Consider the following 24,891-nt stretch of genomic DNA (forward strand, 5'->3'; position numbering starts at 1 on the left):
CTGTTCAGGGGACTCCTGAGGCTAGAGGAAAATGGACTCACACAGGCAGCCAGGGGCTCTTGAGAGCTCTAAACTGCTCCAGGGTGCAGTTGGGTAACAACAGAAAATCAGCATTTTCAAAGCAAAGAAAGGGAGCTGCAACACACTCTAGCATGGCTACCTGTGGAGGTGGTGGTGTGGTGGTGTGGGGTGCCCTCCAGCCCCCAAAATCTCTCCTCATTCCTAATGGGGACATGTGGACTCATCCCCCAGCCACAAAGGAGGACAAAGTCCTCAGGCCAGTGGAGCAGTGGGGGTGGCAGAGCAGTTTCTGAAGCTGCCTGGAGGTAGCACCATGTGTAGGGGTGAACTTGAAGCCAGGGAGGGGTAGAGCTACCCAGGCCCCCAAAAACACAGACACTAGTGTTCAACCTTCCCTGATTCTTCCCCTCCACAAGCAATTTCCTGAAAAAGGGTATATCATTCAAAGTGTTCTTAAATAGCTTACACATCCCTTGTCATTATTTTAATTTTGTTCTACAGAACTAATTATTTTTAATGTTTCTTCTTAAAAAAAAAAAAAAAAAAAAAAAAAAGGTGTGGTAAAATAAGGTTTTTAACTCTAGTATTTTAAATTGAAAACATTTAGAAAATTACGAGCAGTCATTTGAATTGCAGCTCGGAAAGAGATATTTCCTTTTATGACTCTTACTCCCTTCTTTATATAATATTTAACCCATGGAGCTGTAAAGGTTATATGAGCTGCATACTTTGGAAGGTTTATTCCTCATCCCACCGTTATGACACACAAATAAGTGACCGAGTAAGTAAGTAAGTAAAGCTAAATAAATGAAGCCAGAGAAACACAAGCCAAAGTGAAGTATTGCTTATTCTTAATCCTGCCTCATTTGGGGCACTTCTTTGTGAGAATCCCGAAGTAGCTGAAGATCCCTTCAAAGAAAACTGAGTTATAGAAAACTTATCCCCGGCGCTCATGTGATCAGGTAATGTACTCGATTCACACAAACAGGTAATCCACAGGGCTGCACTCTAGACGGTTAAGTGGCTTTAACATAAACTCCTATTGCAGAGGGCTGGAAAGCAGATAAAAGCTTCATTTGTCTTCTGAGCCCTTGCCGAAAATCTGCCCATTATACAGTGCAGAGCTGTGTGAAGGCTCCTGGTGCCTTTTTGATGTGGGGGACGGCATGCTTTTGCAGCGAGGAGCTGATGGGCAGCTTTTTCCCACTGTGGGGCTGGAGGCGAGCATCCATGGGGCACCTGCTCCCCATGGCAGGATCAGGCCACAGGCAGAGGCTTTGCTTTGCCCCTGGCATCAGCTGGCCCAAAGGCATCTCCACGGACACATCCCTTGGATCAGAGAGAGAGCAACAAAGGTTTGCTTATGGCTCTCTTGCTTCCCATGAAAAATAGTTTTTTTGTCTAATCATCCGCTCATGTCATCGTTGCTGGGTTCCTGGTGACAGTTGTGGCATGGACGGCATACGGAGTCTTTTATCTGTGAATGTTAACATTTCTTTGAAGACTAAGCATGAAATACATTACAACAAGTTTACTGATAGAAGAGCTGGAATGACTTCATAAGAGGAGAGGATCACAGAAACAGACACATAACTGTTTGTGCCCTGTTTGGAAAATAAAGCTGTGTTCAAAAGCATAAAACTAAACACATTTTGCATTTGTTTCAGAGGTCTAAAACTGGGACCCAATCCACATCTCAGTGTAGTCAGCAGGAGTCTTCCCATTGACTTCAATGGACATTTCATCCAGCCTCAGCTTGTTCTTCAGTTTCTTGTGATTAAGCTTTTTTCCTCCTCACTGACAATAAAGACAGGTTTCAATGCAGTTGGCATGCAGTACGTGTCCATCACACCCTCATCCATGAGCTTCTTAAAGGGATACAGCTACCAAAAGCCACTTTTCTGGGAGAAGGGACAGCCAAGGAAAGTGATGCTGTCAGCCCCTGTACCTCCACTGCCTCCCACTGGCTTTGTTATGCTTCTTATGCTCTCATAGTTTGAGGGTAATTTTGTTTCAAAGCTCCAATTTTTGCAAGTCTTGCTGCTATTTTCCATTTTCATTGAGTGCCAGCTGTCCTAAGATTAAGTAAACCATCTGATTTATGAAAATACCAGCTTTGAACCCAGAGTTTTGAATGTATCTTGAAAATGGTATGCCACAAACCAGTGTGCAGTTAATTAATGGTCCACGTCATCTAACAAAGCCCAATCTGGCAGTGTTAATATCTAAAAGCAGATCCTGGTAGCTCATGGAGATCACTAAATGCACATTCAAAATCCAAGTTCTGGAAATCAATTTATCTTTAAAAATGTTTCCTTTCCACAAAGGTACTTGTTAAGTTTGGGGCAATTTGTGCTGCTGCTAATGCTGTAAAAATACAGAAAATACATTTCTGACTGAACGTAATTCATTACTTTGCAGCTCTGAGGTTCTGGAAGAAAACACCCTTGTGGGCTGGGTGGCACCAAGATGCACTGCACCACCTCTGCAGTCTTTGAACCCTTCCTAATCTTTTGTGTTCACTGGTAGGGGCAGCCCACCCAGCACAGAAAGGCAGGCAAATGATTTTAACAGGCAAGCATTGTGTTGACCAAGGTTTCCAGTGTTAAACTACCCAGAAAGATTTAAACAAATTTTTCCCTATGGTAAAATGCATATGTTAGTTTAAAGATGAAGAGAAATGAAATGTGTTATTTATAGCCTGAAATGTCCTTAACATTGCACACATGTGTATTTCACTTAATCATTGTTTTGATAGATGTCCACACTGCTAGGCACCTAATGCACAACAGGATGTGGCTCCCACTTAAATTAGCAGATGCTATAGTATCTGATCATTAATGATGGACCTGTTTGCCAATAAAAACAACTGATGGATCAGCATGTGTGAGCTACTGAACCTCAGCAAAAGCCCAAACTAATGAGAGAGAGAGAAAAATGCTTCAGGTCACAGTCAGCAGATGGGAACTGGCCAGATGTCTGTCTGGGGCAGGGAAAGTGCAGCATGTATTTAAATATATATCTCTGTTTTTATATAGCAGCAACCACTGGGAAGTTCATAGCTTGGACTAACTCAAGCTATGGTTTTGAGGTTTACTTTTGCAACTAGGGGACAAAAATAAACAAAAAAATTTAAAATGCTAAACCTGAAACTTCAGCTATCAGGTGGCACTGAAATGGTCACTATGTGCAGTTCAGAGCACAAGAAATAAACTCAGAATTTTGTGAGTCAGATGAAAGCTGCATTAGGTGATTTTGGCAACATAAGATGCCATCTGCGAGCAGTTGAAAATAAAATTGTGCTTTAATTTTCTCTTATGTATTTATTAAGACATACTATGAAATACAACATCTAAACAACATAGTTTGAAAGACCGTAACACATGTAAATGAATGAAGAATATTAGCTAAAAAGATGAAATTGTGCCATTTCTAGTAAAGAACCAACTTATACAGTTACAGTTATTTAAAGCTAAGCTAGCTAATTTCGTAAACATGCAGGCAGTAAATGTATGATTGAAATAGTCAGGTTTCTTTTAATCACATGCTAACGCAAAATTACACATATAATATATATCCAGTTAAAAAAAAAAAAAAAAAAAAAAAAAAAAAAACCCTGCTTATTTTTCACTGAGAAAACCTGCACTTCTGCCCAGATTCAGCAACCTGGTCACACTGTCTCTGCGAGATTTATTCATCAGCTAAAAGATATGCAGGTGCCTAAGTGCCTGACTGGACTGGGGCCTATAAGACAAAATTCATTATAAATAGAAATGCAATTTGTTCATGGATTGAAGCAGTTTGAGCATTTCATTTGACTCCTCTATAAATGGAATTTCCCTGTATGCTGTTCACGGCGAGCATATTTTTCCATGGGGATCTGGTCCAGACCTCACTGGAGTCAATGAGAATCTTTCCACTTGCTCTGGTGGGCTCTGGATCAGTCCCCGGCTGTGAACAGGGCACGTTGGCTGGCCTGCACCAGCCCATGCCTCCCTGCAAGTCAGTGCTCTCAGCTGATGATGGGTGTTTTGTGTCACATTGAGGGGCCACAGCCCTCTAAAAGGAGGTTGCCATAAGGAAAACACGTGTGTTGCACACGTTGATGCCAACATCAAAGGGAAAGTTCAGGATTTTTTCATTGGAGAAGCCACCCTAACTCTGTAGTACATTTGGGTGCAGAAGGGTTTTAGCAAAGGCAAGGTGCAGTAGGTGGCATTTTGGCCCAAACCTTTCCTCCTGCTATTGCACCTGGGAAAAAGGGCTCACATATACCATAGCAGTGGCAAGAAACAGCTGGTAGCAAAGAGGGACAGTGATGGAGGGCAACAGAAGTGGGAAAATGGGAGATAGCTGGCTGCTAATCTTTGGCTCGTGCAAGAAACATTTGATGCAGCACTACAACCCACATTAAGAGGAAGAAGAAGAAGAAGAAGAAGAAGATTACTGGCAGACAAATGGACTCTTCTGTGGCTTTTCTCCCGCTTTTACACCCTCTGTGCCTAGGAAACATCCTTGTTATTTAAGATCTACAGCTAAGACAGCTGCAAGACAGGAGCATACATACAGTCTTTCAAAAAGGTTGAGGAAAAAAAAAAAAAACACCCCACGAATTCCTCTTGAGTATGTCATGGTGTGCATGCTTTGTATCGTGCACAATATTGTGTCTAAAACATACGCCACTCACTCATTAAAACGTCGGAAAGAAAGGTAGAGGTTATTCAAGCACAAGAGAACTGCTGTTCGATGGTTTGACTGAACAACAATAGAAATCTGCACCTGCACAAGTTTCTGCCAAAACTGATCTCACACAACTGTTGATCTTGATTAAATTCATTAGGCTGGGAGAGATGGATTTCTATACATCTTATTGTGCATGTTTTATAGGTTATGCTCCTGGGTGGAATATAAGGTGGTTTTTGTTCAGGAGACAGTAGGAAAATCATGCTGAGACCCAGACCTGCTTTAGAATTCAACAGATTCAGCAAAACCTTGGCCAGGACTTATTTTGGACTTCAGTAAAACTCTATTATAGGAGTTTCCGTAAGTTTAAAGGAACTGTCTGAGAGTTTGTATATATTACAAATCCTATTCTGTACAGATTTTGCCTGCAGTAGCAAAGCAGCAACATTTTTCAACAATTCTGGCTTAAGTCATAAAGCTTTATCCTGGAGCGATGAAATTAGAAAAATATTTTACAAAACCAGAACACAGGTCACATATTTGCAATATCTTTCTTTAGCATTAGCCCTCTTTGAAAGAAGTTTTATGTCACAGCTGCACAGCACACATTGACCGGTTGCATCCAAAATATGGAAAATAAATCACAGGTTTGTCCACAGAGTTGATAACATAAGGAAAGCCAACAGGCTTTCCCTGCTGATATTTATTCCTCCCTTCTACCTATTCTGTGGGGATGTGTCTTTGTATGTGTTATGTACAGACATACAGAAACATACATATCTAATTTCTCCCTTTTCACTTTCCTTTGATTTACTGTTGTGAAAACAAAAGGCTTGAGACCTGATTATAATCTCACTACAGTTAATCAGGCTGTTTATGTCAGTAATTAATCAATGTTGCATGTAAAGGCTCACAACCTGCCCTAAGGTACATAATTTACCCTTGCCTTTCGCTTTGCATCATCATTTGCATCAGTACAAAGGCAGTGCAAACACATGTGCTGCTGTATTCTCTGTTCACCCTTCACTCATTTTGCACAGAGGTATATCACCACCCCAATCTGTAGTCAGTAAGAACATGAAACTTACAGAGTGTAGTAGCATAAGGCACTTGGCCTTGCCTGATGGGAAATGGGATGATGGCTTCACCCCACATGCTACTGAACTCTCACCATCCCACCAAACTCCCCTGCCAGGCAGTGCTGCTGTCAGATAAATCAAAAAGAATAGGAATAGGTGACTTGGAAGTATGATCTTCCGCTACCTCTATGGGTCATACAGATGTATAATGCCAAGAGATAAGGGTCTATGGCAGCACAGCCATTAGTGCTGTCTTGTTGCAGTAATGCTGAGGTTCATCTATGGAAAAACTAGGCAGCTCTCCAGGGCTGATGTTCTGACACCCAAAGATGACAGATTCACAGACTTGCTTTGTAAGTACGAGTGCTTTAAGCATGTGTAAATTTGGGTACACACACATGTAGGTATACAGACCTAGAAACAAGATGTCACAACCGCTGGTAAACAGAATACACTGCTGAATGTATAGCTTAGAGCTGCCCTGAGCTCAGAACAAACTGTTTGCAAAGGGATTATTTTAATGTAATACAACCATCTCTGAGATAAAACATGATTATTGCTTGAGAAGATGTATTCACCAGCATGTACCACAGCAGAACCTTCCCTGCTATACTAATGTCTTTTAAAGCAGTGTTAATGTGTCCGTTCAAGCTGAAATTTGGATGGAGTGGATTATGTGAAAAGGACAGATCTATAGTGAACCTACATTTCTTCAATGGATGTGGCATCAGTGTTAGTCTAAACAGAGATAGTGCGTTCTTGTTTTTTGCAGCATTCTATGAAATTGATGAATCTTTCTTTTAGAATAACTTTTCTGTTAATGGCTCAAGAAAAGAACTCAAAATTAAAGCATAGTGTGCAAGAAAAAGTGTGAAAACATTTTTGTCTTGATGCATTGAGTGGGTCAGCTAACCAGCGTACCTGAAATAGACAGTATTAGGGCAACTTCAAAATCCAAATGGGACTAGAAGCACAGCTACATATACTGTTGCTAAGGACTTGTTTCTCATTTCAGAGATTTCCTCTTCAATCATATAAATAAATAAATAATCATTTTAAAGGAAAATCAAACCAAACAGCTCAGCCTCTTACACCATAATAGGTCACCTTGTTGTTTATGGCCACATCAGAGCTGTGCTGTCTCCTATTGCTGCTATCACTGAATAATGTCATCTTTCAGGATCCTGGCTGTTCAATCAAGGGTTATTATCCAACTACCCAATACTGCTTTGCTATGGCTTTTTCTACATACTTCAGGATCTGAAGTCATTTATAAACTGAATAATTGTACATCCAGATGTTAATTTCTTTGCTACATTCTGTTTTTCTTATCTAAAGATGGGATGAATAGCTGCGAGGTGGTGCTTATTTCTCCCTGCTTAATGAAGAGAGACTTATACAACTGACTCACACTTGGTGCCTAGCTTTCTGACAGTGAAAGTGAGGTGAGATAAATCCTGTCTTGTTGTGCACTGAATTAGGTTGCCTGGGCTGCACCTGATCAGGCTACAAATGGAATTCATAAAGGAGTTCACCCCAAACCTTAGTGAGCTCATTGGGAAATGTGAGGAAACTACGGACAAAAGGAATGGCCTTAAAATTATTCTGGGGTTCTTCCAGGCATGCAGGAATGGCCCTCTCCTGGGTCATTCCTGATCCCACAGAACAACACAGGTCTGTGCACATCAGCCTTGATCAGAGGAACAAGCGGCAGCCAAAAGCAGCCCAAGGGGCAATAGGCTTAAAAGCATCCTCCCATTTATTCAGAGACAAAACTTCCACTGACTCCAGTGAAGCAGGTTTATCCATTTTCAAGATACCATCCAGCAGTGACACCCTTGCTGCAGTTACAATAGGGTATGGAAAATTCACATATTCTCAAAGCAATTTCCATATTCTTAGCATATGGCCCGTGCACTGAGCCCTTATGTGGGTCAATGAGAGTTTCTCATGCAGAACGAGCACAGAAAACATGCACAGCCTGTGCCTGAGAGGGGGCATATGCCTGGAATAGCTAAATATTTTAACGGGAGAAACACACTTTAACAAAGGAGCTAACTGCATAAGCCTAGGCAGGTTTTATTGAGGGCATTAATTTACACAAGCTGTATGATTGTGTTCTCATGAAATCTGCCATGCATAATTACTAAAGATGTTAATAAATAGTCAGCAAATCAGAACAGCTGGTTATGATGATATCCAGCTTTTCTAAGAAAAGCCAGACTTTAACCTCACCACCATTAATACTGTGAAACATATTCTGGCCAGTGCATGTGATGGGATATCCTAAATAGATGAATACCCATTGCACTCCCTGTCCTGGATAGTGCAAAAAGGCCTAAGGTTGGCATTTTCTTTGATGTGGACCTTCCAGTATAATTGCCTTTAGTTGAAAAAATAAAACCCAAAGCAAATCCCTATAAATGATGCAAAGAGAGGAAGGTTTTATGTTTTCCTTTGAAGTCACACGAGATGTTCAGATACAGAGATTGATGCTGCTTGAGAATGTGGCTAGTGGGTAGTCACAGTCAGTTTTCACCGTGTCTTTGATAAGAGTGATCAGTTGGGCATATATTAAAACCATAGTTGTGCACAAAGGAATTATTCCTTTTTATTCTATGTATGATATCAAAAAGTTTTCATATCTTATGTAGCTAAAAGCCACCTCTCTTCCCTTCACCTTTTGCTGATTCCAGCTAGCAGATTTGGCAATTGGTCCTCCAGTGAGCTGGTTATTGCAAGGGCTGGCAAACTTCTACATTTCTTATTCTATTAATTACTGATTTGTTTATTCTGAATTTTCTCCCATCCAATCACATTTCTGCATAGCTCCCTGTGTCTCTGCTTAGCATGCTAATGAGCCGTGGCTATTCAGATGTTGTTTGGGAAGTTCTGCCTGTCATTACATATTATGTGTCAGAAACCTGCTAGTTTGGAGCAGAACCAAAACTGGGGATAAAGTATTGTGGCTGGCTGGCAGCTTGGCACCTGGAGAGGACTTAAATTTCCTCAGCAAATAAGGACTGACACTAAGTTCATGGACTAACATTCACACAAACATCACACTGAGCCCTCCCTGGCCGGAGGTATCACCCCACCTCCCTCAACAGGTTGTCTTTCCCAGTAACTGCTTTCCAAATTCAGCTCACAGAACCACGAGCTCCCACTTTCCTTAATCCTTGGCGCTATATATTAATTTCCTCTACACCCAAAAATAGACCCGATGAATCATCTGTTAAGTGTTTATTTATCTCCACTAGCTAACACAGAAACCCTACCTCAGATACAGATGTCTGTGTTGTGTAAGACAAATCCTATTACAGTCTCCATAGACCAAGGAATATTTAATTACATATACAAAGCAAAACACATTCAACAGAAAAGCTAATCTAATGATTTTGACACTTATTTGGCCCACTGGAAATCCAGATGAGAGACTTCGATCTTATTTAACCAGCTGGGGACCGCAGTGCCAGATCTCCCAAGTGCCAGGAGAAAGCCCTACTTGTTGGGCATTGCTTACCCTGTTAAACTCTCTCTGCTGTCCTTCGTAACCATCCAGTTTGAGAAAGTAACACCAAGGACACCACAACAAAGTCCCAGACCACTTCTCTCCTTCCTGACCCATGCCATAATCTTTCTGTGCAATTCCTGCTGTCCTACTCACCTGTTGTTCTGCTGTCCTAATCACAGGGCTGTGCCTGTTGCTCCAGCAGCTTTGCAGGCCCTTATCTCCCCTCCTCTCTCTCCCTGGCATCAGCTTCACCAGAGGCTTTTCCATGGTAAAAACTGAGCTGCTTATTTCTCTGGCAACTGCCTCTTCAGGGCCCAGAAAGTCCCAGACCCACCAAATGTGCTTGCAGTGGTCCAACCCCACCGCTGGCAGGCTCTGCCCTCTGGGAGATGCATCCCACAGGAGGTGGCTTGCCAGCCCCATGGCTGGCTTTGGGGGAACACCAAGATCCCCTGAAGAAAACCCAATCCCTAAATCTTAGAGATGACAGATTGCAGCAATTAGCTGTGAGAGTATCCAGCCTCCTTTGTAACCAACAATAGCAGCATCAAGTTTGGAGGTAACAGCAGGCTCCTTTGATACAGGCCTCTTCCAAATGCCAGCCTGTCACTTCCCGGCAGGAGAAGGTCTAAAAGCATTTTCAAGGGAAGAAAAGCTGCAGAGGGCCAGTTACATACCTCAAGAAGCTTATTATACAATGCTGCTTTTATAATGTAGCTTTCTATTGTTTGTTTTTGTATATAAATCCTGAAAGGTAAACTTTGGTATTGTGGTTTTGACCTTAAAAATGCAATTTTCTCTTTCCCCATAGCAGCTCAGCTTGTACCTAACAATTCACTGAAAAAGCTGCAGGACCATTTTTTATTCAAAAGAGCACTTTTTTTTTTTTTTTTTTCCCCTGGAATTATGAGACCCTTAGACTTAGAATTAAATAGGTTAAGTGACAAATACAAACGTGGATCTGTCTTCTCCCTAGATTTCTAGGTGTTTTCACTTTTTTGTCCCTGTTCCATATATATTTTTTCAGTATTCGGACTGAGTATTCTGAATTTTGTCTATAATATATAATGGCATATCACAGCATTCCAGCACTGTAGATGCAGTCACCTGTGAGTACTTAATCAAAAATCAAATCCTGATTTTACACAAAAACTATCTGCAAAAATAAAATACAGTTTGTATGTTCTGCTTTGCCTCACAGTTTGTTTTTTCAAGGGCTCCAAAATATTTTCAGATGTTAGAATCTGCATTACATTTTTCATTTTAAAATCTGGAGAGAAATTATGAAAAATAAAATACGTTTGTGACCATATTCCCACCTGCAATATTACTTAAAACTTTCCAAATGTTGAAAAACAAGACAGGCAACATCTTTTTTTCTTCTTAAATCTGTGCTGACTGCTGAGAATTTTATCAAGGAGGGATGTGAAGAATGATTAGACTGAAAAGCTTCAAGGTTTCCACTCCTAAAGATGAGCTGGACTGAAAAGAAATAAAGCAAAGAGGCTCATTATTTTTCTTCCCACATCCATCATAGTGATTACTCTACTCTGAAAATTGGACAGCCATGCCAAAGTACAGAGTTTCTTTTTTTTAACCCCTCTCCATATTACATGAGGTTTTATGTCATCCTAGAGCTGGATTAAAAAGAACAAATGCAAATACATTTTTCACTATATTAACTATGAGAATGAATTTAACTGTTAAATCACTTTTTATTTGTTAGTTTTTATTTTATTTTATAAAAACAAACAAAAACAAAACAAAACAAAATATCAAGGAACATACAAAGCAAGTGGAAGCCCACAGGGAAGCTTAGAACAAAACACTAAAAGGAAATAATTTGATTCAAAGGCAAAAATCTTAAAATGAATCATGGAACTTAGAATGAACTGACACCAGAAAAAAACGAAACCCATTATTTGTTCTGGCTCCACTGTAGATTTATTTTGTTGTTGTTGTTGTAACTAGAATGATTTTGTGCTTTTCTTTAATTTGACAAGATATAATTATCCATTTAAAATATCTCAACTTTTTGTGACCACTTCTATCCCTGAGTCCTTATCACTAGATTTGGAAGCACACCCACCTTCACTACGATGTGTGTGCTTTCCTGCTTCACCTCCCATGGGGCAAGCTCTTCTGCACTATCTTAAAGTAAATATTAGTTAAGTTTATGAGGCTATTTATTTCTTAGTAACTTGTGAATGATTAGTAAATGAAAAATCACTGCCTAGAAAAGCAGATGACTGTTGAATGAGCTGAAAAAAATCTGCCCAGGAAAGTACAATACATCTAGAAGATAAAAAAGCAACAATGAAAATACAGTGTTCTCCATCGACTTGTAATTCACACCATATTCTTTCTCCCAAACATCCTCCCCTGCTTGTGTGAGCATACAGATTCTTCTTGATGAGATGTGAACTTGAGTATGTTCTGCCTTTCTGTTAGATAAATCTAGAAATCCTAATCTTCCCTGTCTTTTCTGGTAAGCCCATGCCACTTAAAATACTAGCCCCCTACACTTTCTAAATTATCTCATAAATCTTCAGATGGGTGGCAGCAAATACCTGGAGATACTTCTTGTAGCACAATCTGAATAAGTAAAATTTGTTCTAGATTTGAATATTGAATTAGATTTTTTTTTTTCTTTTCTGAGATTGTATTAAAAATGCAAAGATATTTCAAATGCTAAGAAGTCACAAAATACCAATACACAACTGTGCTTCAACTTAAAAATACTTTTTTAATAGCAGAGTCCCATGCTTCATGAGCTAATATAGTGCCAGGTGAATGTTCAAATGGTAAGTAGCCCTGCAGAAATTGCTGTAATTAGCAAGTTAGGACTCTTCACAGCTACTAACCAATAACTTGTCGGTTACTGATTGTTGCTACTATGAGATATTTGCAAAACAAACCTTTGAATAAGCTAGTAAACCTGTTCCGGTTTCTACTCATGATGATTATACCACTCTGCTTTTTGAGTCCACTTGGGGATATAATTCACACACTAATTAGTGATTTTTCACAAAGCATCATTTCCAAATAAATACATATAATGATTTCAAAGTTATAGATGCCGAAGAACACAGCAGCTAAGACTACATTTTTCAAACATGAGTTCTGTAGCATTACACAAACTACATTTTTGTTTGTTTGTTTTATCCCTAGTTTTTGACTGAAAGGAAATTAAAACATTTAGTTTGCTATGTATTGTGAGCAGAGGACTTAATGCTTTAAACATTTTTTTTTTTTTTTGTAAGTTATAGATCCATCCATCTGCCTCTCCCGCTAAGAACCTCTATTCTCATGGAGGTGATAGGTTATCAGCTGTGTGTACCTCGAAGGAAAGCAGAAGCATGGTGTGAAGTTCATCTCTGAGGAGAAGGAAATGAGCAGGGCCAGGGCTGGCATATCTGCCCACCGTCTCCTCCTCTTTTTCTCCTTTCAAAATACAGCGAGAAAGGATAAGACCAAAGGTTGATGAGCTCATGGCATAGAAAAGGGGGGAACCTTGTGGCACCACAGCTTTGTCACTGTCTTCCCTTTCTGTGTCTGCAGCCAGGGTGTACTCTAGTATTAATTAAACAGAGTATGGTCATGCACAGGAGCACTAAGCTGAAATCAAGCTTTACTGTCCTGTACATATATAAGAAAAAATGGTTTCCAACCTGGCAGAGAGAGACAGCTCTTCTCTAAATAGGGCTGTCTGTTCTGGAAGGCTATGAATTATAGTCTTACAAAGTCCATTTTGATTTCCCAGGTGTATTTGTCAGAGTTTCATTCTCTGGGACTCCTCCAGAGAAGAGGTGCCTGATAAAGAAATTGACGCAGATGAAAATTTTAATTTTAAATTATCCTCTGTCTAGAAAGCGAATTGTAAATTACTGCTTTGCCATGTGGTGGAGCTGGTAGACAGCAGTTCCAAAATTTCATTGTTTTCACCGTGGAGGTTGTTGCTATGTTTGGAATCTCTTTTTTAACAGTTTTCACAACTATGTTTAGTCTGGTAAACTACCTATAAAACTTAATCTTTGCTTTTGTATTTATACCATAAACCTCAACTCTGAGGAAAACTTCAAAGCTTGATTTTTGGAGTGAGAACTGCCAAGTCTGACGGCAATCTTTCCACACTGATGCTTAATGACAACTCATCTATTATTCCACAAAGAGAGATGACTCTGAGGCAATCTGTAGATCTCATTTTTCAGTTTCTAGACAACAGAAGAACTTCTAGACCGCTGCAGAGGACAGTCACCTAGACTAATGCACACAGCGTAGGTAGAGATGGAAACATACTCCAGAAATAAGATAATGTACAGTGGTTTGTGCCTCAGCTAAACTCCTCATTTTCAGTACATGAGAAGGTTTCATGGATACTGAGCGGATCTATTGAGTGCTGTGTGCTTGAAGTATGAAGTATCTCAGTGCTGTGCTGGCATGGAGACACATCCTGGGGTTCTTCTTCTCTGTTCATCTTTGCAAGGCTCAGCCCCAGGTGCTGTCAGTGAGTTAGTACTAAACCTCCCCCTGGGTTTAAACAGTGCTTTTGGAAGTCCTTATAGATTTCTGTCTGCAATTTTTCATATAAGTCTTTCCAAATCTGGTCCTAAATGAATAAGAAGTACCTCAGAGAGAAAAAGGTCCTGTGATTTAAATAGCACAGTATAATCCAGAATTACTAATTATATTCCCTGCATTCCCATAAACCATCTGTGTTGCCTAAAGCAAGTGGTGTAAAGTCACTATGCCTCAGTTTACTCCTCTGTAACTCCAGTATAATGTTTGCCTCTATTATAGCACTACATGTGTAAAAATTCATTTTGAAATCCTCAGATAGAAAGTGCTTTGAAAGCATATGGTAATATGGTCATTATTACGTTCAGTCTTCACCTCATGGTCTTTTCTGAACCATTTATTATTTTACACTGCTCCCACTTCTTGATACAGTAGTCAACTGTTTCATTCCTGAGAAACTGCATTTCAGAGCATTTCATAGAGGTGTTGGTGGCATATGGTCAAATTCCAGTACAACCAGTTTGCCAGCTGAAATTCTCCCAATAGTTTAAAGTGGATTAAGTATTTTTTGCTTCCTCTAATGTGTTCGGCAAGGCTATTCACTATGAAATACCCTTTGCATTTCATTCCTATGTAGCTGTGCAGTTGTGAACCAAGTTTATGTTTCTGACTGTTTTGACTACAAAGTAGTTTGAATTATTTGGGGAAATGCAAGACAAAATTAATAATACTGACACTGTGTATAAAATACCAGTGTTTGAAACCACATTTGCGAATAACTGTTTTATTTCAGGTTTCTCATGAGCTAGTTCTTGCACATTAAAAGAAGACTTATATCCTGTCCAATCTCATCCATGCATTTTAAATTATGGACAGAAACAGAAATTCACCTATTTCTTATTCTTTCCTGCATTCCCATAACTTGAAAATAGACTCATTTGTTAAAAGACATTATACATAGTTTATAATGTGGATTGACTCAAACAATGAGAATCTGTTGGATGCTGGATTTGTTTGGGCTATTACAGAATGCTCTTTCGAAGCTTATTAAGACGAGTACACACAGCTTTGTTAACTTTTAATGGTTCACTTAAATTTTTATGTCTGGACAAGAACAGGGCACTTATATTTAAAAATTTCCAGGCAGAACCATACCACAAAACCCAGAAAAGCTCTGTGACTACTTGTGGTCAGTTGTAAGATAAATGATAAGAGCAAAATTCAGATTAAAAACTGAAGTTTGAGTTTGAACTATCAAGGAGTTCATTTGGGTCTGGAAGAACTAGCTGATCTCATGTTTACATAAACTGCAATGACAAAGTATATCTGTGGATTAAAGAATGAGGGCCAGATTTTCAGCTAGTGCAAATTGCGGTAGGTCTAGTGAACCCAACAGAAATAAACTGATTTATGCCTTTTATAACAAAGAAATTATTCGCATTATCTGTTTAGAGAGGAAAAAAAAAAAAAAAAAAAAAAAAAAACTTTAAAAAACTTTTAAAACTGTTCACACATACATTTGCATGGCTTCAATTGTAGCACAAATGTTTTAAAACTATGGATAGTAGTTTCAAGGTTACCTTTTAAATTGTATTTATTGCATATGAATCAACCATGTGTAAAATAAGGACATAGTCTTACTGTACAAGAACACTGCACTAAGCTGCACATTTATTTACCCCTTTGATATATATTTAAATGGCTTCATCCCAACATGACCTTGAAAGGTTAATTTAAAACAAGGCTTGATTTTTTTTTTTTCTATTTAGTTAAAAAAAGGGTTTATGTAGGACATGTTGTTCACTTGATATTAAATCTCATCTTACAAGGGTGTTCTGGAATGTGTTGGAATAAATCTCAACAGTCATATTCCCTGAATAATAGCTAAATGTTTGTGAGTGCAATAGGAGGTATAGCTCAAATCTTTCATGACTAGAAAAAGCAGTGTTATTTTAAGACTCAAATACTTAGCACTTTCCTGTTTTCTCTCAGCATTGTATCAGTAGGTACATTCTTTAAAAGCAATCACATCTTGGTTTCTTTGGTCTGCAGAAACCCCATCCATGTACACTGTTGATAGAAACCAGATTCTGCATAGTGGAATCCACTGCAGCAACCTATCTGCAGCTCATTTGTACCTATTTTCCACATCATTTACATATAAGCTGCATAATGTCCAGCATAGGGACTGCTTCATCCCCTTCATGGGGAGGTCATTTCGGAAAAGGAGTCATGGTGGTGACATCTGCCCTTGTCCCATGCCCTCCCCTGTTGGCATGTGGTGTCCCTCAGCCCCTGAAGCAGGCAGGTTCTGCAGAGGCAGGCTTGGCACCAGATCCCCGGGCACCAGGGCTCCTTTGGGGTTCTTCCTGGGATGTATGTGTTGGTGTGGGAGGTGGACAGAGGTGCAGCCTGGCTGCCAAGGAAGCAGCCACCGCCCGTTGTTGTTCAGGCATGCATTCCTCAGCTGACACAGTTGCCCTCAAGCCCTTTATATCTGTTTGATCCCCATCTCTCTTCTTAGTTTTTAAAGTACTTCCTTGAGTGGCGTAATCATGGGGCAATTTTCCTCTCATGCCAAGTTTAGATATTGTATATACTACTTACATGTTGACTTGGGTGACATTGTTTCCCAGTTCCCAGTGAGATAGGGATCAGACCACCTCTGTGCAGCTCAAAGACCCAAGCGTTACACCAGACAGCATGAGATTTCTTCAGAACACTTTGGAAGTGGAAATTGAAGTCATTTGAGGATTAGCGTTTTGTTAGATGGGGAGATGAACCCCAAAACACAACATCCTGAAATTGCTCAGCTGTTGTTCATCACTAGAGGTTTGAAGGCAGAGATTGCAATCTGTCTGTGCTCTATCTGCCTGCTGCATGGCTTGCAGAACAACAAGAAAGACAGGTCAGCACTAGCCCCCCTTTTCTCTGTCTGTGTAACCTGGTATTAGCGAAAGAAAGCAAAAAGGTTTGAAATCCTACTTGAAGCGGATACTGGTTACTTAAGTCAGCATTATGTTCAGTAACAACAGACACAGCTGTCTTGACCACACACAGACCATTTCAGCAATTGCCAAAGTGCAACACTTGTTATGCAGCCAAGTCTTAAATTATGGTAAGCAATGAAATAACCAAAGATGTTTTAAAAGAATGGACATCAGCTCCATTAATATGAAATTTACCTTTCAGATAATTCTCGACTTGCAACAAATGTACATTTGCCAGCTATGTGAGCAATACGACTACAGAAAGTAAAAATTACTTCATAAAAATAAGCTAGGCAGCATTTTATATGAACAGGATTTAATGACTATGTAATTATAAATTCTAAGTGCATGTAATTATTAAAATAGAAACAGGCATAGAGTCTTCTGCTTTCTGTATCTTTTCCTATTTTTTTTTCTTTTTTAATCAGAGTCACAACAAAAATGCCTACCAATCATAAGCCTTGGAGGGAAGACGAATTTAGGCTTCAGTTCAGCAGAGAACTTAAGCACGTACATATAGTTAAACATGGAGTTAAGCTATTCGTTGAGTTTGAATCCTAATAAATGTCCATAGACCTTTTCATGGGATGTTTATAGTTTCAAATATTTTGAGCTGGGCAAGACAAGAAAAATTAAGATTTGCCCAATCTGCTTTATCTGCATGTAGTTTTGCCATGTAGGCTTAGGAGGAAAAAAAAGGTGAGATTCCAGGTTCCTTCTAGTCATACTCCTTCTACTTTAACTACAATAACAACTTCTTATGGCCTTTAAAAACTTAAGAGTACTGGGGATAAAATGGTGACAAAAACTTTGCACAAGGCCATGCCTTAAAGAAATAAATGAAAGAGGGAATTGCAGTTTAACAATTTTACAGAAGCATATGAGATCTATGTACTTGTTAATATTGTCTAAGCTCCTGGAAGCACACAAGGTCCTAATTGCTTTTCCTAAATCTGACTTTCTTCTCCCAGCAGCTCTTACAATTCTCTCCTTCAAGGTGGATCCAGAATCTACTTAACGTCCTGGATAAATTCAGGTCCCTGTCTGCTTATGAAGGATATCGTAACTTCTTCACTTAAATACTGTCAACTGAAGGCCCATATCCTGCTCCTACCTACACTAGTCTTATCTGTAGATAATGTGAGGCACAAAGCATACAAGTAGTCTAACAGCCCTCTGAGAAAGGTGTACTTCACCAAGGTGGACCAAGTGTGGCTTCTCCCTGTGGCCATCGGATGGAATGAAAATGCAGAAAAGAAATGGCTATTTTGAGGTCAGAATTTTGATGTCAGAAATTTCTCCCTTCTTTTTCTGAGCTTCCTGTAGGTAGCAGCACAGTGGCAGAACTGAAGACAGCTGCTGTGGACAGTCTTGGCTTGGGACTGTCTAGGAAGAAAACAGGAGGTGATTCTGTAGTGGCATGGTCATGGATGAATCCCTCCTTTTTGCCCACAGACATAAGCTGTGAGTGCATCCTGCATGGTGAACAGTACCTCACCAACATTGCTGAAGTCATAATCAGAGGGACTGAGGGGGTACTAAGCTTCTCTGTAGCTCTATTCACCTTTAAAATCGACAGTTTCATTACTGCCATCTCCCTCTTTCATTACTTTTTAAAGTTTATATCACCTAAAGTCTACATAATTAATATTAATTATAGCTTTCCCCCCAGGAAAGTAGATTTGCTTCTAAATACAATTTTCTTTAATATCACAAAACACAGCATCCCATCAATAATGGAAAAAAAAAAAAAAAAAAAAAAAAAAAAAAAAAAAAGAATAGATCCTCTGCATATTTCTTGCAACAGTTGAAAATGTGCAAACAAGCAAACAAACAAACAAATGCCATCACTATACGTCTGCTCCTGCCAAAAGTACAGCTTGTTTAACGAAATGCTCAATATTATGTGTTGTGACAGTTGCTATGGCAATAACTCTTTTTCCCCTTGCATAGCAGAGCAATTAGTTAGGAAAACCTATGGAAAGTGTTAGTAGGTGGAGGCCTTGCTGACACCTTGGGGTTCAGGTTTTGTTTTTTCCCAAGATATGCATATTGTTGCACCAAGCATGGTCAGCCCTGAGAGGTGATCAGCTCTGCTGAGAGACAGAGAGAAAGAGAGGTGATGAACTCCAGGAAATAGCACATTCAGAAGAAAAACATAGCCTTCTATTTTCCCATACTTTCCACAGAGCAGTGATCACAGAGCAGGTCCTGCCTGACGTTGGGCAATGAATCTCAGCAATGGGTTTCCAAATAGGAGACGTCTGGGGAAGGGTGGCCAGGGTTCAGCGCACATGGCCTTCCGGTGGAGTTTTCTCAAGTGCATTCCTACCCTCAGCACTGAAGGCTGTAAAACGTACAGCCAAACAGACCCAGAAACAAATGATTTCAGAATATGATTTTACCAGTGCAATGGAACTTACACTGTGGCTTTTCTATCATAACTAGACCTGGATGCATAAAGACACTTAAGAGGGAAACTTTTTAAGGAATCTGTGCAGTTCCACCTTTGGGACACACCTTCCAAGAAGGTGTATTTGAGCCCCTAGGTGCTGGGCCTTGGCTCTTAACTTTCCTGGCTCCCAGAATGCTGCTGCACCACCTCTGTTGAGGACTGCCTAGGACACTTCCTGGGCTTTTGCTCTCTCATGGTGGAAACGAGACCCTGCAGCCAGAGCTGAGCCAACAGGCTCCCAGGTACCTTTGCTATACTTTCTTATCTCCAGTTAAGTGATGCTGCAAGTTTGCAGCTCAGTTTTTCAAAATCATTTGTCAGTGGAAACAAACCAGGAAAAAAGATCTCAATTTTCTTTGAGCACTGGTTCGATGCTTTGTTTACTGTATTAAACATGCAAATGTCAACTAAATTGTATGTTTATATATATTTCACTGACTCATGTCTGGCAGTTTTAGAAGATCCTGTATAGCCTCAGATCCTTCTTCTCTCCCTACCTTTTGCATGCTGCCTCCTTCTCCAGAACATAGGAGCCCAACTCTGTTTCTCTCTTTTCTTCAGCAGCCAATTAAGGATCCCAATGAAAAATAAACAGCTATGTTCTACTCTCATTAGTCAGGCAGCCTCGTGTTCCACCTCAATGTGCAACGAAATCCAGATGATCTGTCGCATAGTACTACCTTCACAGGTTTGGTTCAGACTTGAAAAGTAAGTTAGCTCTGAACTGCAGCCAACTTCTAGTCCTTTAGTGGCATCCATGCAGAGTGTCTGGTATCAAACACAACCTACAAATTGTACATAGCTTTCCCCATAATTAAATTCCTCCACTCTTCCTCTTAGGTCTCTGGAAAAATGTTTGGAGATTTTTCTAATTATTATTTTTCCTGAGTTAAAAGAGCTGATAAAATATGGAGCGCTTAAATTAAAACAGGCAGTAGTCCCCCAGAAAGGAGAGGATGGGAGAAACCACTGCAGGAGAACCACTTCTGTCTGCAGGAAGATGTTGAGGATACCTGATCAAAATGCTGAGAGGAGCAGGGGGATAAGAGCACCAGAGTAAAAGAGAAGAAAGCAAAGGGAGCTGCTGGCAAAACCAGATTGTGATTTTGGGTCAGGACAAGCCTGCAGAATTTGGACGAGGATAGGGCGGTCATTAAAACTGTGCCTGGCCTGACAAACTCTAAAAGTCAAGTTGTTGCTTACTGAACGCCCAGATTACCCCATCCTCCAATATTTTTAAGTCTTCATGAGGTAATTGAGCCCTGGTATTTTACATTAGAGACAGATATGTGAACATCGCAGAATTAACACAAGGATTTTGGTGGCAATGCATTGGTATAACAAGGTGATTCTTAGATGATCTCAGGATCACTTCACACAGTTGTTACTATTCTCTGTATCAGTCAAATTCCCTGCTGGAGTGAATAGATGCTCTCACACTTACTACAGTGGGATTTGGTGTATTTATAATGGTGGGGAATTTCTTTCCATTCAGTGAGTCCTTAAATAAAAAGATAGACCAGGAAAAAATACAAATTTCTCTCTTCTTGTCCATCAGTTTCTAAACATAAACTTATTTCCTCCTGTTCTGTAGTGTTTTAAAACCAGAACAAAGGGATGGCGAGAGTAAGCACAGCTATGTGCTAATTTATAACTGCTCAGAGTAAAAGGCAGCTCCAGCTGACAGTAGCTTCAAAAAAAATTGTGCCTTCTGTAAATTAGAGTAAGGGAACTGATCACTGAAGGTAAACAGGTGATGAAATACTTCATTAGTACCTCATTTGTAATTTATGTCTGCTGAAGTAGTTGACAAAGAATCAAAACGTAAGTGGTAGATTTCTCAGAAGTGCAGCCTTTGAGGTCACTGAAGTGGATTAATTATAACCCAGTGTAAAGCACAGCCTGTCTCTGTGTCAATTACCAGTATTTGATAACTGAAATTATGTCAAGCTCTGTTCTTCTTCAAGATGCAGCCACACATTTTAAAATCATTATGACTGTAAGCATGAGCTTCACATAGCTAATGAGTTCAGCTCATTTATTAGAGTTCATTTTGACTTAGCAGATAGAAGTTCAGATTCAGAGGGGAGTGGGTGGCAAGGGATCCAGTTCTGCAAAAATAAACGCCTTTCCTTATCCCCTCTCCCAGTCATGTGCGGGAGAAGCGAATTTAGTTCACTTGCCAAGGAACCATTTAAATGCACTGCAGAAGAAAGAGTTGAGGGAGTCAGCAGCTATTAAATATGACCTCCTTCTAATGGCTATCAGAGCTCCAATTGTTAAGTGAAAATGCTGGGCCTAATGGACTACCTGCTGTTCACATTCCTAACAGCACGATGACTGATGAAGTACCTCTACCACAGCCTGGGATTTGCTTTCCCCTCTTCCTCCCTTTTTCACACTCATCCCAGGAACAGTAAAAGTATTGGATAGGACTCAATAGCATCTGCTTGCATGTCACCAAGGCCTACCACAACCTCTTTGATGAGTAATTCTATCTCGCTGTGGCTGGTCAACCTGCTGCTGCAGGAGTCCCCACATTCCCCCACACACAACGTGCAAGCGGTGTTTTGGGGTTTGCTTTGATTTCCTGGTGCAGAAAGCAGCCAATGCACTGGGTTGGCATCAGTGAACTGATCTCCAGGACACCCAACTCTGCTGCATTTCACGTGCCCTTCATGCACTGTGGCCAGTGCTGCATATTCCCACCTCCAGGAGATATGAGGCCAGACCTTGGCTGTACTTTCAAAGAGGGTGGTTCCAGCTTCAGCGGGGGTCAGGCTTTGACCAGAGGCTGGGGAGCAGTGTTTGGTCTAGTGGGATGTTTGGTCATGGTTCCCTGCTTTCACCTGAAATATCTCAATAGTAAGTGTCTCTTATGGAAGTAGGTGGTAACATATGATCCCATTGTGTAGGTAATTTTTTATTCTTTTTTTCTCTGACTAAATGATATGCAGTCTGGGTTTAGACAGCATTTTCAATGGAATCTCACATTTGTCAAGGCTGTAACTTTATACAAAGCCTTTCATATTCAAATATTCTTCAGCAATCCTTTTAGAAAGCAGAAAGTTAATTCTTTGAGGTGGACATAATATAGTCACAAGATTTTCTTCTAAAGAATAAGTTTCTTTTTAAGATTAACAACATGTGGTGCTAATGTTTAAAGTACAAATTTTAGTTTGTCAGTGCAACTCATCATTCCTTATTACACATTGTGAAATCATTTTAAGATTCCTTGCACATCTCTAAGCCAAAAGAATATCTGACAACCACCCAAGACCTCTACCATGGAATCCAGAGTAACTATACAGCTGTGACCTAAGCTATAGAAGTCTAACCTGAACTGTGTGAAAATAATTGAGGAAAAGATTTGTGTCTTTAATTTAATAATATTATATTTTCTAATGGAATTGAGCACTTCAATTTGTTGTTGTTCATATTTTTAGTACCAGGATAGTATGATGATTAATTTCAGAAGCACCTAAATGGATTAGGTACAAGAAGAGATAGATTGAGCAGAATATCCACCACAGGGTGGCTTTCTGGCCCTACCAAAATTAACAAAAGTTATAGCATCTACGTCAATGCATATGGGATTTCAAATCTCATATTTTAACCTCCACTGTTTCAGGGAAAATATTTTATTGGATAAACAGCCAGAATGTTGAAACAATCCCTCCCTAAATATTTTGCAGTAATAATGACACTGATTTCTCCATAGCATCAATCAAACTGGAACACTTAAAAATGCTCATTTCAATATAAGTAAGTAAAAATGTGCTACAGATTGGAAATGAGGGAAGAGAACTGGTATGCAGGGTATTATAAGCTATGTCTAGACTTACCTGCTAGGAAAAATGATGGCTCCTGTCCAGCCCACACCTCCAGTTTTCTTTTCTGTGAAAACCAGATTGTGGGAAGGTAGGAGGGAAGAAGGAGGGACAGCTGGTGCGTGCCTGTGTTTTGTCCCAGTAGGGAGCTGGGAGGTGAGAAAATGCAACTGGAAAGTGGAAAATTCTCCCCACATCCCTCATCTAGATACAGCTACGTGCCCACAGTGACCAAGGAAATGGCTTTTTCATAGGAATTCAAAAGTGTTTCCATCTTTTCCACTCATTCTGTTAAACATAGCTTTATGGATTCAGACTTTTCAAAAAGCTGGGCAATAGATGGGGTTATTCCCCTCTCTGCTACACTGTAATGGCACTCCATTTAAGATGAGCTCAATAGCTCTGATGACTCACAGCCAAGGTTTTACGCAGGTGCAGATTTGCAAGCTCCCCGTGCTCTCGAATGAGCCCCTGCATGACACCAGAGCATCAGGCACATTTCCCAAAAATGCCCACCACCTCCCTTCTCCTATCCTGTCAAGTGAGCTCAGTTTTGATAAAATGTCAGAAATGAACCTTGTGGAAAAGCAAACAAAGAAACAAAAAACCCAGACGACCCACAGTGTCCTATTCTCTTGCTGAACTGGACATAGATTTAGAAATGCAGATAGAAAGATTTAGGTTACTCAGGCTGCTGTTTATGCTTTGTGCCCATTTGAGCAGAAATGAGTCTATCAGGAGCCTGTGCACCTCCAGGAAAGGTGTGCAGCTGCCCCAGCCTGGCGAGGGGCACGACAGCTGGCCCCGTGGGATGGGACGGGATGGGATGGGGTGGGCGGGAGCAGATGGCCCTGAGCGGCCGGGCTGGCGTGGGGACAGATGGCAACACGGGACGGCTTGGGAAGGGGACATATGGTCACACGGGCTTGGCACATCCTTATGCTGGTCCCAATTACAGGGCTGGGTTCGCCTGGGGGAAGGTAGAGGGCTTTAACCTCTTCCCATCCCTCCTCGGGTGCACTGTGGGTCACAGGATGTGGCTGTGGCTGTGTGCTGTACAGTACACCAGGGATGGGGACTCTGTTGAACCTTTCCAAATGTTTTTCTCTGCTGTTTTTTTCAGTATCTAAGTTTTTCCCCTTCTCACACTTACTTTTATACATTGGTTTTCATCAGCACACAGGCCATCAGAGGTGGAGAAGGATGAAAGACAACGTGTGTGCTGCTGAAACTTAATGGGCTGGTCCAGCACACTGCTATCTCCTTTGAGATGTGGAAGATGAATGGATTTGCCTGCTCATCATCTCAGGGAGCTGTTAAGTATCAAAAATACTTAACAGGAAGAAAACCACAAAACCATGTAACACCACAAAATATACATTGTATATTCCCCCTCCCACTTTTAATTTTGAGATGTTAAAGGCACTAACCAAGAAATATGCTTCAGTTCTGAGCTAGCTTTTTAGGCATAAATACTTCTTCACCACTAACCACTAACTACCACATTGCACATGTAGAGCATAATTAAGAAGAATAATAAATTAGGAGTTGGATGTCTTCCCATGTCATTTTGAATATGGATGGCAAAATTAAAAAGCTTTACATGCTGAACATTATGGAATGTGCTTATATACACAAGCCTAATATTTGTCAGTATGTCTTAACGTATTTCATTGTCTTAATACAAGCCGTACACCCAGAAATTACATCTTTTGGGGCTATTTTAAATAGATGCAGGGGAATTCATTTAGTTTGGTCACATTAAACTGCTGAAGGAGTCAGGAGATGGCACATACAGCAT

The sequence above is a fragment of the Aythya fuligula genome, chromosome 1 (genome assembly GCF_009819795.1).
Source record: "Aythya fuligula isolate bAytFul2 chromosome 1, bAytFul2.pri, whole genome shotgun sequence".
Lineage (NCBI taxonomy): Eukaryota > Metazoa > Chordata > Aves > Anseriformes > Anatidae > Aythya > Aythya fuligula.